We start from the raw sequence: 7,759 nt of genomic DNA on the forward strand, positions 1-7,759 counted from the left end.
GTTGGCATCGGAAAAACGAATTCCTTATAAAAATATATTTGATGGTACCAAGAGTGGGTATACTAAAATTGTTTCCAAAATAGCCTCATGTTTGGTGTGCTTCGAGGGGTTGACTATTGTCATACTTGGGGTATATGTTTATACATAGATTGAAGGTATAGTTTTTATAAGTGATCAATTTATCAAGGTTTGTTTGAATATGGAAGCTGGTTCATTTTTAGAAGACTGGAAAATTATGTTAAGCATCCACCTTTGGAGGAAAATAGAAAAGGTTGTTGTCACAACCTAATGGATTTGTCACTCTTAAATCACTTTAAAGGGGAACTTGCAAGATTTGCATGATTTGGGTACCTTGAAGGCTAAGTTTCGGTTTTGAAGACTCATTTTTCATCTCGGAATACGTTTGTATGATGGATATGTCTTGTAGATAACCCATCTTTGGATATCCTTAGGGATGATGGAAAAAATTCAAGTGAATGACCATGTGCCTTATTAAAGTGATCAAAGATGGATTTATGGCGATGATAGTGCACATCATTCTAATGTGGATACTTAATTCCTTGAGAAGGCAATAATTGGGTATGTTGACATCATATGGAAACAAAATTCATGACAAGTTGAAGGGCACCCTCAAATCCCATCCATTGTTTCTTACACGAAAATTCTGAATTTGAAAAGTTTGCTTCTGTAAGATCATGCCATTCAGTTAAACACTCTTGAGTTCTTCCTCCCCTTCTGTGATATCCCTACATAAAGGTTTATTTAAGAATGGGGCTAAGAAATATATTCCTTCTCCCTTGTTAGTTGATTAATCCTAAGAGAAGCCCTTTGGTACATGATACATGCAATCAAATAGGAAAAGATCATAGAGACAAGAGTGAAGCGACAAATGTATCATTATTACACAATAAGCTTGTCTTCCAAGAACAATAAGACTTAAAGAACATGGTGTTTTTTGAGTCACAATATCTTGTGTTTTCCAGGTCATGGCTTACATGATAACTTGGAATATTAGGAAAGTCCTAGATCTCAACAAGATGAATTAGAGGTAACAAGCTATGTCTCACCTTGATGAGACATTGGGATCCATTGAGAAGTTGTCGTTGGAGGGACATGTGGAGGATAGTGCCCCAGATTCAAAAATATGTTGAAAATCACGAGGAATGGATGTTTGAGGATGAAAATGATTTTGGTGAGGAAGAATAATATGTAGTGTAGAATAGGATCATTTGTATGTAGAAAAGAATGAAGTGGGTGAGAAAGAGGAAAACAACCTAGAAGAAAATCAAGATTATGAGGATTTATATGAAGAATAAAAAAAGTGAAGGTCCAGAATGAACACCAAAACATGTCTACTAATAACGAGATTAAAATTGCAAGAACCTATTATTCATGGATTTGAAAATCCAATAAGGGTGAGTTACAGGGAAAACATGATAGTAGTGTGCATAAAGCATTCCCCTTTGAGGGTGAAATTTTGTAGTAGCAAATTATGGTGAACATGAAGGATGGATTCATCAATAAGTAAGAAGGTTCAAATAAAAGCACAACAATCAATGATCCAGCAACCTATTGTTCAATAAGCCCTTATGATAGAGACACCTAACTTGGCCTCTGTGGATTTAGGCTTGTCAAGTCTTGAAGAAAGTTTGAAGTTTCAGATAATGGCACAATTGTATTAGACATTATTTATATACATATGACGTTGTGAGATATTGGAGCACAAACTCAAGGAGAAATACTCAGTGACAAAAAAAGAGGAGAAGATGCATATAATGGGATCACCCTTGCTATTGATGTCAAAGGGGGAGACAATATAGATAGGGGGAGTAGTTGACAAGAAGTATGAAGAGAATGCAATAGGGGGAGTAGTTGAAAACAAGTATGAAGAGAATGCAGACAAGGGGAGCATCCATCAAAAGTAACAAATATCAAAGTATTTCCATCAATAACAAAGAAGAGATTGTTGAAAATGGTTGTTATTGATGTAAAATTTTGTCCAAATGAAAGAGGAAATTACATAGTAAATAGCATATTCTAATACTTTTCCAAAAGTATATAGCACTCCTATAATTCCAAGGTATGAAATATTTTATCAAGATGATCCAACCAAAGTACAAGTAGGCCCCATTTGGATACCCTATATTTGAAGGAATTTTTACTCTAAGATATATGGTTGGAAAGCTTATTTTGAGACCTTTCTAATGGTATATGGAACACCTTATAAGTCCTCATAGTTGAGGAGAAATGATTTTTTTAATATGCATTATACATTCTACTAGTTGCACTAGTCAACCCAACCAATGGACAAGGCAACCTTGCCCCAGTTTCCAAATGCACTATAAATAGGCGTGAGGAGGATCATTTCTAACCAATCGACTCAAGAATTAAATTTTGTGTTTAGGACCACAAAGGAGTAGGCTTGAAGGTCATGCCTCATGAACTAAGAAGAAGTGAAGTGAAGTCGAGTTGGAGCAACTTTTTGTTGTACATTGGATAAACCAATGCTCCCCGTGTATTTTGTGGCATGGACTAACTGCCTCTCATGGATCCTTATCTCTGGTGATGTGATCGTTGACTAACACCTACGAGTTTTGGTCTAAAGGAAATCGTGATTCCCAACAAGTGGTATCAGAGCATAAGTCATGAGTTCGATACACCCTCGGCTCACGTTGGGGGGAGATTGTTGGACATTGGATAAACCAACGCTCCTCGTGTATTTCATGACATGGACTAACCGCCTCTCATGGATCCTTATATCTGGCGATGCGATCGTTGACTAACATCTACGGGTTTTGGTCTAATGATAATCATGATTCCCAACACTTTCTGTGAAATGGTTTTGGGACATCTTTTTACAATATTTTGGCATTGTTTTTGGGAAGGGTTTTAGGTTGAATGAGGTCTATTTTAAGTACATATAACTAGAATTTTTATTCCAAATTTCAAGTCTTCTTGAAAGTTGATTCCGGGCCTAGTTTGAAGTTTGAGTCTTGTCATAGTTGGAGACCATTTTGTTGCACAATTTTGAGGGAATGCTCTTATATGATTTTGAAGTTGGTCGAGATTTGTTGGAGGTTGTTTCCAAGCTTTCTGGAGGTTGAACTCTAGTGTTGTAGAAGGCCAAGTTTAGTGTGAAGAGTAAAGGGAGATTGAGCCCTAATAATATTTTATAGAGTTGTTTTTAAGCCCAAAATCAGGACCAAATTTCTAAAGAGGTGGAGGTATGTTTAAGGTGTCACAAAAATGTTAAGGAAGTTTTTAGCTTAGTTTTGTTGATTGCCAAAGTTATTAAGGAAAAATTGTAATAGGTTAGAGCCTAAAAAAAATACTTCAAGGTGACTAAGGAAAAAACAAATGGTGACTAAGAAGTAGGATAAAGAAGAAGGACAAGTGATGGTGGTTAGGCTTGAAGGTGAAAACCTAAAGGTGGCATGGTAGTGGGACAACCCTACAAAATAAAGTGAACACATTATGAGAATTGGTGTTGACAAGTCCAAGGAACATATTGAAAGAGTAGGTCAGTGCTTACAAATTTCTAAGTTGTTGCTCAGCTAAGGATATTGGAGTCTCTTGAACCTTAGTGCCTATTAAGTTGTTGAGTTAGAGCTTAGCTAGGGGACTGAAATATCTTGTAGGTTGGTGCCTACGAAAGTGAAAGTTGGTGATTCTGAGGATTGGTGTCCTCGTCTTTTTGACATGTTGGACCCTGCAATTTTTGTAAGTTAGTGCTTATAGTGGATTGGTGTCCTCACAAATGGTCGTAATGAAATGAAGATTGTTTACAAGTGTTTCTTCTTCATGTTTTTGTCTTGCACTTTTAATATTTGTGCTCATACATTGTAAATGATTGATTATGTGATGTGAACCTAATTTAAAGATTAACTAAGTGAAAATTTGTTAAAAATAATGAAATATTGATTCACATCCCCTCTCAGAATTTCCAACACAATCTTGGAAAATAAATAAAAAATTTTAGATATTGACAATCTACATGTTAGGGTTGATACCTATATAATATTTATATGAATTTTAGGTGATTTTGTTATTCTTTCACTTACACAATCTTCATACCCAATTGTTTTTTTTTTCTATGATTGATCTATGTTTATTATATTCTTGTATATTTGATACCTTTCTTAAGAAAATATTTTTGAAAATGTGTTTAATGGTTTCAAAATAAGGTTTTGATTAAGCATATAATCCAAAGAGTAAACAATTATATCTGAATTGAGATATTCCTTGTATGTCACTAGATGGTAGTATTGCAATCTTGTAACCATGTAACAAGGCCTTACTCTTCACATAATATATTAATATCAATCTATAAACCTAGCCATAAGGAAGCATTCCAACCACATACTCTTTATTCTTCCTTACTTCAACTTTATTATTCCCTACATTATTTTCAACACCCTTTTCTCTGGTAGGGGGTTTTCCAGTTTCAATTTCTCTTCCTCACTAGACATTTTTTATGAACCCATTAGAACTGCAAACAATCTATAAATATCCTTTTTGATTTCACAATTATTTGACTTTGTAGGGAGCACTAGATGTAACAAAAAAGTTACCCTGCTCCAAATCTCATAGAAAACACTTTGGATAATATCAATATCAAAAATATCCCCATGAAGTATATGAAGAGGATTAGAGGATTGATCCCCCATCTCCTACAAAACTTATTTATGTTGGTCATCCTCCATATTTCCTTTACCTTCTTGAAATCTTCAAATCTTTTGAAACAATAGTCAACCAATAAGGAAAAAAATAAGCTTTATGTTAAGGATAAGAGATAACCATTATGGATTCTCATCAAGAAAATCTTAAGGCTATTTACAAAAATTATGTCTATTTAGTAATGTGAAAGGTCATCTTATCACCAATGGCAGATTGTTAGTGGAATAATTTCTTTGTATCCATTGACACATCCTCCTCCAAAATCCTCACATATCATTATCCATTTTTTATCATCTTGACAAGCACATGGAAGAATACAACTACCATGCTTGAGGGATTTTAAAATAGATTCGTTCCTAATTACAACTAAAGTTCCTATCTTGATTGTTAATCAATGACACAATCTAAGGTTAGAAAAGATTTTTATTGTTCCTTTTGGGCCTTTCATTTTGAAAATATGAGGTTTTGAGCCATTACTCAAATTCATATTGAATATTGTACCCATGATGTGTTATATTTTCAACCTAAATAGACAATGAGAGATAAACCTTTACTACTATTGAAAATACCTCCATAGGGTTTTGTATTCCACGACATCCATGTCAATAATCTAGAATTTCACTAACTCATTTCCTTGCATTAAAAGAAATATTTATTTGCAAATATATATCATTTATCCAAAATTAATGAAATATTAATGAATTAATGAAACATTCAGAATGTAACAAATTAAAGAGTTCAAATGTAGTGAAGTATCTCGAAATGAATTTATGCACTATTCTAAATACTCAAAAATTAATTACATTTTCCACAATAATGCAAGCATAATTCAAAAAAATCAAAGTAAAGGAAATCTCTGTCTAAAAATAACAAAATAAAGGAAATAATTAGTTGTTTCTTAATTGGTAATTAATGGAAAAACAGAATCAAAAAGAAAAAAAGGTATGAAATTAATACATAAAATTAGGGGATGGGGACTATGAACATGTCCAAGTTTTGTGATATAATTATTAGTTCTAACCAAATCATGTATCTATTTGTTATAGCATCTTTTGTCACATTCTCTCATTAGATGCTCACAATTGGACTGGGCAAATCCCTTTTCCCTTGCAAATCTATCCTTATCTTAAAAAAATGTATTTTTCAAAATATATAAGGCTTTTGCCCATTGTAAACTCGTGTATGTACACATTTCCTTTGAAATCTTCCCACATGTAGCCTTTTAAAATTTGAAAAAAATATATAATTCAACTATTTTCGAGCGAAGTTTACGGGTTAGACTGGAAACCCTCCTACAAGAGCTCATAGCATAACCAACTCAACTGGTTTTTGGTGGTATAAATACACCCTATGGGTTGGCCTCAAATCAGCCTAATGATGAGCATCCTTACTTTGCCAAATTTCCCTAGGTCAGATATGTGTTATCCTATGCTCTTTGAGCTTCCCTATCTCTAGGAAACCCTCGTTTCCTTGCATTGATGTTCAACCCCTTTATCTTGCATCTTATTGCTATTGTTGGAGAAGAGGTCTTTGTTGGCCCAAGTAGGAAGGATCCGGAGGAAGGTTCGTTCGGTGTTGACAATTTATACTAGGTTGTATCATGACTACCTCTTTGTTGATGCGATTTCAATAAAGAGACTCTTATTCCATTCCCATTTGCATTGTCTATTTCTTATTAATATGAATGTATAATAGATACTTTTATGGAATGACTTTATTATATGTATATATGCTTTGAATGTTGTAATTCGTGGCTGGTTTCTTATTCAACTCGCAGGTCTACAACTTCAAGAGGACAAGTGAGGGTTTGGACCTTGTGGGAACAACATCAAACGTAGGACCTACATGTATGCACATAAAACCTACTTTTTCAATTCAAAGTGTATGTATTTTTGTTTGAGTTTGCTTGTTTATTTTTGTGTTCTTGTCTATTGGGGCTTCCAAGCCTAGTCTTAGGGAATTTTCCTGCAAACATTATCCTTTTCCATTACACAAAATCATGAAAATGGTATAATTTCATACATAAATTTAATGAGTGACCTAAAATAATATATATATTTAAATTATTTATCTATTTAATATTTATCATGATACGACAAACATTCATAGAAATATTTCATGCAAATATTAATTGTTACAAGTTACTTAGAAATCAATTTAGTTGATGTGAATTAAATCTAATAGCTTTTAATTTTAATATTGATTCACTTCTTTCCCACATGGCATAGAATAGACGGTGATAGGGTGTTTTGTTAAGGCACTTCGTGGTGAGAACGTCATAGGTTCAAAACCCTATGGAAAAAAATCCAACCACACTAAGGGCTAGTGTGACCAGATCAAGTGCGATCCCCCTGTGATTTTAACATCTTAGATGCCATTGATATGCGTTTTCTCAAGTCACAGGTTAGGCATGTCATTCATCTAAAAACTCACATTACCTAACAAATAAACAAAAAAATATTGATTCACTTCTTAATCACCCCTAGAGTAATTTTATTCCTCACAAATTCTACAAAGCCACATGTTACACTCGTGAAAATGAAAAAAAAAAAGGACAATATTGTCTCAATATAATAAAATTCACACAACTATCACTTAACCTTCTCTTGATGCTAAAGTGACATTCGCCACTCCTAATTACCGCCCCTTAATAGGTCACACAAGATTATAACCCCTCTTAGTATTTTGAAAGATAATACCCACACTAGTTAAACACCTCATCACGTATTTAAATAATTCATTTCCAAACTTTTTTATTTCTAATTTACTTCATGCTTCCTCTTTCCTCTCCTTTTCCTAAAACCATGCATAGAAAAAGAACACCTTTAGCAATTTCCTTTTATCTCTCCATGTTTCTTGTTCCACGTATTCCATGCATAATATACTTAAATTATTTCACCTTTGATCTTTATGTATAATTCTATGTATTATTTAAAATTCTGATCTCTTTAATATTTTAACCAGCAAAATTTCATTATACATTGTGTTTTATTTACCCCTTTTGTTTCATAATGTTAGTATAGATTTTAAAATAATTCTTAAGGCAATCATGTCCAAGTCACAAGCTCCACTTTAGAAAGAA

This window comes from Pinus tabuliformis, chromosome J (assembly GCF_031772625.1).
Source record: "Pinus tabuliformis cultivar Carrire ecotype Pingquan chromosome J, CPIR1, whole genome shotgun sequence".
NCBI classification, from domain to species: Eukaryota; Viridiplantae; Streptophyta; class Pinopsida; order Pinales; family Pinaceae; genus Pinus; species Pinus tabuliformis.